The sequence below is a fragment of the Morone saxatilis genome, unplaced genomic scaffold (assembly GCF_004916995.1).
Source record: "Morone saxatilis isolate NCDOM2014 unplaced genomic scaffold, NCSU_SB_2.0 Contig21, whole genome shotgun sequence".
NCBI lineage: Eukaryota > Metazoa > Chordata > Actinopteri > Moronidae > Morone > Morone saxatilis.
This window is the reverse complement of record NW_023339774.1, coordinates 3,610,014-3,617,388: the sequence shown is the minus strand read 5'-3', so window position 1 is coordinate 3,617,388 and position 7,375 is coordinate 3,610,014. Positions and strand designations below refer to the sequence as shown.

The 7,375-nt window shown below is 39.1% G+C and overlaps 1 protein-coding gene across 2 annotated transcripts in view; it reads right to left on the bottom strand.

Annotated features, from left to right (window-relative positions):
- Positions 1-2,890, bottom strand: part of spp1 (secreted phosphoprotein 1) — a 7,210-nt gene extending 4,320 nt beyond the window's left edge. For both annotated transcript variants that reach the window (XM_035668074.1, XM_035668075.1), the window contains exon 1: positions 2,759-2,890. The gene's annotated coding sequence lies outside the window, so the exon portion shown is untranslated. The remainder of the gene's footprint in view (positions 1-2,758) is intronic.
- Positions 2,891-7,375: the final 4,485 nt, after the last annotated feature.

The window sequence follows — 7,375 nt, the reverse complement described above, 5'->3', positions numbered from 1 at the left end:
ACATGTCACCCAGTGCAACAGTCTGGCTCATTGATGTGTTTTTAATAGTTCCTGACAACAATGGAGCTCTATGGCACAGAGGAATGAGATATATAAGGCTTTGGCTACACACACAGTAGTTGTTAGTGGGATCTGTTCATTGTCGGTTTTGGTCTTTTCATGGGCAACAGTAACTTTTACTGATGTTCAGAGTACTTTTTAAGTGGTATGTCAGCAAAATGTCAGTATCATGCATCCTTCTTTTAACTGCAGATTAAACTAGATTAGGACGACTAAGATTAAACCTTGTTAACAGCATCTTTAAAAACATTTCTCTCTTACTATAATCTTCTTTTCATGTATGTGTGGGAGGAGCAGTCTGAGAGTCTGCTTCTGTCTTTAATGATGGACTCTTCCTATACTGTGTAATTCACCAGGTTATAAGTGGAAAGCCACAGTGCAGCAGAAACATGACAGACGCCCATAGGACTGTAAGCCTGTGTGTATTTCTGTACGTCTATCTTTGTGAGGACCAGTACGAGTTTTTGACTTCGTCCACATATTTGCAACTGGATCTGAAGTCCTCAAGTCTTTTAAATGCTGTTTGGAGGTTAGGATTAAGTTTTAGACCTAAGGCTAGAATTCGGTTTAAGGTAGTTCTAGGATTAGGGGCTACGAATGTTTTATGTTCAGTATGTGTGTTCTTGTTCTTGTTCTTTATAAAGACTTGAGAGTAGGGACATTTTCTCTTCCTTGTTTGGGGGTTCAGTCTTGGTTTTAGAGTTTAGGGTAGAAATGGGTTTAGGTTAAAGGAATAATTTACATTTAGGAAAAACACACTTATTAACTTTCTTTCTGAGAGTTAGATAAGAAGATTGATACCGGTTTTATATCTGTACGCTAACTATGAAGCTAAAGCTAGCTGGAAATTAGCTTAGCCTATCATAAAGACTGGAAGCAGGGGTAATCTTTGGTTCTGTCCAAAAGTAACAAAATCTGCCAAACAGCCCTTCCAAAGCCCACTAACTAACATGTCATATAGTTTTTGTTATATCTGTGCAAAAAACAAAGTGTGTACATGACAAGTTGTGGTATTACAAGGGGTGATGGGCCAGACTATTTCTTGGGCAGGAGCACTGACTTCCTGGAGTCTTCATTGTGAGGTTGCCAGGCGGAGACCAGCGGAGACTTTTCTCCAAACTTTTGTCTATTTAAATGAAACCCGAGAAGGAATCATCAGTCTTTTGTTGAGCTGTTAGCTATTTTGGACTGAGGGCTATAACATGACGATGCCTCACTGCCAGGTTTAAACTAACACCTAAAGTCTCAGTTTGAACCTGAAGAACCTGAACTCTGTTCAGATGTTTAGTTAAAAAGCACTGTGTACTCAGTAAGTGTGTGTTATCAGTATGTTTACTCATTGCGGTTAGTCGGGGATGGTCCTGGTCATGTGATACATAATCCAGAGGCTTGTTTCCTGCTGCCCACAGCCTCCCCTTCCTTCTCTGGTGTCACTGTGACACTAATCAGCCAATCAAACACTGCCGCCCCGGCTTCACCTCTGACCAATCACAGGCGGACTTCCACTGCCATAAAGTCTTAAAAAAGAACTCGTAATTAACTGCAATAAACTGCAGAGCTTTCATGGCAGATAGCCAAACCCTCCTGTGGGTTCAATGTCAGTTTGCTCAACACCGACTGTTAATCTCTGAAAATGTTGTATAAGTGTGTTTGAAAATCAGTCAAAATGAAGCTGGAGTTTGTTAGAAAACTTGCACAAAATACCCTTTACACCAAGTACACTGCAAAATAATCTTTAGGCCATTGCTGTCTACTAGTGAGTTATAAATCATTTAGTTTTTACTGAAAGTGAAACAAAATGTTAGTTTCCAAAAATGCACATTTTGATCAATATTTTATGAGAATTGTCAGTATGTGGAAACTACATTTTATGAGGCAGATTACAGTGCTAGGATCAAAACAAATGGCATTTGCTCTTTAAAAAATACTATTTACAGTATAGTACAATAATAAATTAAATCTTTTTTTATAAGAATTTTTTGCAGTGTCGCTCTGGATATGTTAATGGTACATAAATAATACACACTACAATATATAGTATATGGTCAAAGGTATGTGGACACCCAACATGTTTCCAAGGCCACTGGCATTAATCTGCTGCTGTATCAGCCTCCACTGTCCTGGTTTCTGGGTTTCCCACCAGAGTATAGAATCTGGCTGCAGAGATTTGCTCCCATTTATCCTTAAGAGCTTTAGTGAGGACCAACACTGACATTGGGTGACAAAGTCGGTCTCACAGTTCACATCCCAAAAGTGTTGAAGATGGAGATGAAGTCAGGGCTCTGTGCAGACCACTGAAAATCTTCCACTACAAACTTGGAACTGGCTTTGTGCATAGGTTTGAAGGCCCTTCCTCAAAATGCCTCAAACATCACTGCATGCTGTAGCATTCAGATATCTCTTCTAAGAGGATCTGCCCATATCCATGAAAACAGCCACAGACCAAAAGTAGTGTAAAAAAAGTATGAAGACAGAGCTGTCCACATACTTTTGGCCATATAGTGAAAGAACTTTTCACACTGCAAGTTTCTAAATGCTGGATTGTATTCTTCAGGCTAAATAAAGCAGATTTCCAGCAGCTTATACAAATATTAACCTGCCCTTTCACCTCTCATCAGAGCACCAGTGCTGCAGGAAAACTCCAACCAAATACGGTAAACTATACACATAATGCTCAGTGTCGTGTATTCATTCTGACCTTGTTTGCAGTCGGAGGAAGCTTCAGGAGTTGAGCTGCAGGTTGTGGAGCAGAAGCAGACAGACGTGGTTTGCCTTTAGTTTATCTCCTGGGTTTCCCTGGATGTTGTTCACTGCTCAGTGATGCTGCTGCAGAAACTGAGCCTCCTGGTTGGCTTATAAACCCTCCAGCCTCCGGGAACAGCCAATCGGCTTGGAGCTTGTGATGTCATGAGGTTAACCGCTCCGTGGTCCACCTCTCCTCTCTCTCCCACTCTTCCTGTGGTTGGTGCTGTGGTGGTGTGGGGGCAAACGCACACACACACACACACACACAATGCAAAGACAAATACATGGATAAAGACATGCAGACATTTACAGCCCCGACAGAAACATGTGAATGTACTCTCTCATTCTCACACAAACACACACACACACTCACTCGTTGTGTATGAAGTTAATTTAAGGACATGTAGTGACAGGCACTGGGAAAAAACAGCAGCATATAGTGGCGGGTGGTATGACAGTGATTCAGCTTCCTCACAGACAGAAGAAACTCATCTGACTGAGGTCTCTCTGGATAATTGAGAATTTGTCTGCGACGCTAGACTGATGCCTCTTAAACTGTCGAACAAGGGGAGAGGCTGTGTGTGTGTATGTCTATGTTATGTTTCCAAATAAGCAAGTAACTTTTAGTAAATTGCTGTGTGTGTGTGTGTGTGTATAAAATATATAATATGAACTCCAGTCAAGTTGTGCCTCCTGGAAATATATTGTGTACAGTTGACGTTCAGTGATTGAAACAAATAAAATACTTTCTACAAAGTACATTTAATATTTAATGTACCTTTAAATGCAGCACAATTAATTTAAGTGTATTATTGACAGTGTTTAGCTATTTACTCAAAAACAAAAATCATTTATTTTTCAAAAGTACATTATTAAGCCTTTTCAAAAGTAATATAATTACTTTACTTATTACTCCCCCAGTAATTAGTTACCCTACTAGTTACTGGGAAAAGTAATATTGTTACTTTAATATTATCACTAGTACTAAGTTCCTGCCCAACAATGATTATGGATCATAATACACACCAATAAAACCTCTATTTTAGGGTACAAATGTTCTCTGCGTACATGAAATATTACATTAAAAACTATCTCCTTTTCTTTTTTTTTCTTCTAAAAGACTCAGAGTGACAGTTGGCATCTTCGTCTTACTGTATATGACACCCTCTATGCTTAAACCCTCCCTCTGGATCAGGAAAGATTTGAGGAACAAATTGACGAAACCTGAGGAAGAGCAACAGAGGAGGGATCTCTCCCCCAGGACGGACAGATATGCGATTGATAGACATAGTAACAGTATTGTCAATCAGGGTGACAAAATTACTGATTAATTGTAAACATATATGATATATTGATTATTGCAACGCACTTTCCTCAGGTATTTTACAGGGCCCTCTCCACCGTCTCTATCTGGTATGGGACGCTGCTGCTGGACTCATTAGCAAGATGAAGAGGAATGATCACATCACCCCTGTGCTTGCCTCCCTGTTCAATTTCAAATTGATTGCTCACTTTCAAAGCCTTAAACGGACTTGCTTCTGTGTCCATTTCTACAAAGTGGGGAGAGAGAGGGAGAGGCCCTGGGGAGGCTGATGGTCCAGCACGGAAAAGGCTGCTGGGAGAAAGAGCACGAGCACAAATGCATGCAGGGCAATTTTGTTGAACGGAAGACTAATGTGACCATACATTAGACTTCCAATATGACCTTCAGAATAAAAGGTGTGGGGGGTCGATAGGCAATGTAATTCTTCATTTATACCCACTGTGTGAAGTATGGATCAATACTTGGTTTCAGAGAAATAGATTCCTATATAGCACATGTCCGCTCTTGTATCCTGCACATATTATAATGACAATCAGCCAAACAGAGCAGTGTATCGATCAGATACTGTGCAAGTCCTGTTTGATTAAGATCATCGTTGTCATCGTAGTTCCACTATTTTTCTGGCACCAGTTATCAGTTCATGGTTTTAATTAGCTGGTGTGACAATTAAATGCTGCATTACATTACATACTTACTTCAAAATGTCCCCTAAACTGAGAAAATATCAAAAAATATCATATTGCGACATTTCATTTTGTGATATTGTGTAAATTCTCAAAAATTATGCTATGATGTTGTATGTTACAGCGACAAATGCAGATATGGTTTTATAAGACAGTTTTTTTCCTAAAAGTTACATTTTAATTAGTAAGTAAGTTAATTCTTAAAGTATATCGCAATTTATCGCCTTGCTTACAGTATCGCAATATATCACAATATACTGAATCGTAACCCCTGTATCGTGATACGTATCATATTGCCAGATTATTGCCAATACACAGGCCTAAAACTTAGCAGTTTTTAGCACACATTCTGTTTAGATACCTTAACAATATTATGTTTTAGAAAATAAGACGGTGGTGGATCTTTACGAAAAAAATGAGGAGGGAGTAGGGTGGGTTGGATCCAGACAGACATGCATTCTCTGAATTCTCTGTAATTTACATTTTAAACCCGCAGCCTCGTTGAGACTACAGAATCATTAAACTTGATTGGCTCGTAAAAGTGTCTGAGTCTGTCTTTGTGTGTTTATGTCTGACACACTGACATACTGGCTGGGTACATATATACTGTACACTCACACACTCACATGTAGAGTTGTTTCAATGTAATTGCGCTAACACACCAAACTAGACATACGCGCACACATACCTGCACATTTTCAGCACAGCTGCACAAACAGAAATACACTAACTTGATCCCTCACACATCAAAGTAACATAATGCTTTATTACTAAGATATCAAATGTTTCCTATATGCACACATAACTTTTCCTCTCATATTTTGCAAAAATACTGACGGAATAGCAAAAGGGGGTTGTATGACTGACCTCTGTTCACTATCGCTGGTAATACTATAGCAAACACTAAGTAAAACCCTGTCAACAGTCTAGAACAGTCTAGTCTAGAAAAGCTCTGATAAACCCACTGCACACTACCTGCTCAGCAGGAAACAGCAGACAGACACAGTTAGCAACTAGATGGTGAACATAGTGGGATATTTATTAGCTTTCCAGATATTTCCCTCAGGAGTTGGTTGAGACCAAACCAGAGATTAGGTCCAGTGTGTAACATTGAGTATGATCTATTGGTAGAAATGGAATATAATATTCATAGGTACGGTTTTCATAAGTGTATAATCATCTGAAAATAGGAATGGTTGTGTTTTCGTTACCTTAGAATGAGCCGTTTTTATCTACAGATGGAACAGGTCCTCTTCTGCAAAGTCTGCCATGTTGAACCTCCATGCTGGTGCTAAATCCTACACACTGGTCCTTTAATCCAGCTTTAACAAAGTCTTTATGAGAATCCTGACTGGTGTATTGTAACTAAATGAAAAAAGAAATAAATCTCCACTGTGCACTTTGTATTAACACACATTTGAAAAATTTAATTAAAATGTAGGTGCAAGCAGCAGAAATCCACCAACACAACAAAACATGTTCCCACTGGACATTAAAGGACAACATATCACAGCAAAGCACTCCCCTTCTGCTGGGAAATGGGATAATGTGGATATACAGTTAACGTCACAGTACATCCTGCTTTGGCAACATTTCTAATGAACCTAAATCAGTAATTCAGAACAGACGCAAATTAAGATCATTCATAGGACACATGCAGGGCTCAGAATATAAACACATAAACATACAGAAATTGAAGTCATACATAAATAGTCATTTAATCCATTTGACACTGATTTCTGAACACACACAAACACAAAGAAGACATACTCTTATATATCTGTCAGCACCGAAGGTCGCTGGGTTAATACACACACATCGACTGTCTGATTACAGTAACAGTGTGTCATCACTCTGAACGTACAGACACGTTGAACTCTGACAGCTTGATGAGTTCTGAGGCCTCACAGTCACTAACCTTCAATTACACAGCCACTCAAATCAAAGCTTCTTCTTCCGCAGACGCACTAAGGTATGTCGCACAGCAGGAGCATCCCACTTGCTCTTTAATGGCCCAGGAGGACTATTTGATAATTGATAATAATTATATATTTTAAATGTTTTTGTTTTTGAAGATGACTCTGTTCTTTTGTACTTTTTTCAATAAAAATGTTTTATTTAAAAAGTTACCTGTTGAAGAGTTGGTGTATATTTTCCCTTGGATAACAGTACTGAATGAACATCAGGGTGATTTCTTTTCATATAACACTTCTGTACAGTTGTTGTCACATAGTGTAAATTATGTTATTTGCAAACACACGCTGTGTGCTTGTGCCAGTGTGTGTGGGAGAGAGAGGAAACCTGGATGATCTGCCGTTTGTTGGATTAAAGGACGAATAAAGCAGCATGAGACACGTCTGGGATGAATGTGTCAGGACACGCTGTGTAAAGCTTTCTACCTCTGTTTTCACCCACTGACAGAATGTTTATGTGAGATCATTTCTTGTCTTGTGTTTAGGTTTCTGACTGTATTTATGTTTTTATGTTACTTGTTACAGGTGAGACCCACTGTGTCTGCATACTGATATTATGCACTATGTACTAAAATAGATGGTGCAACAGC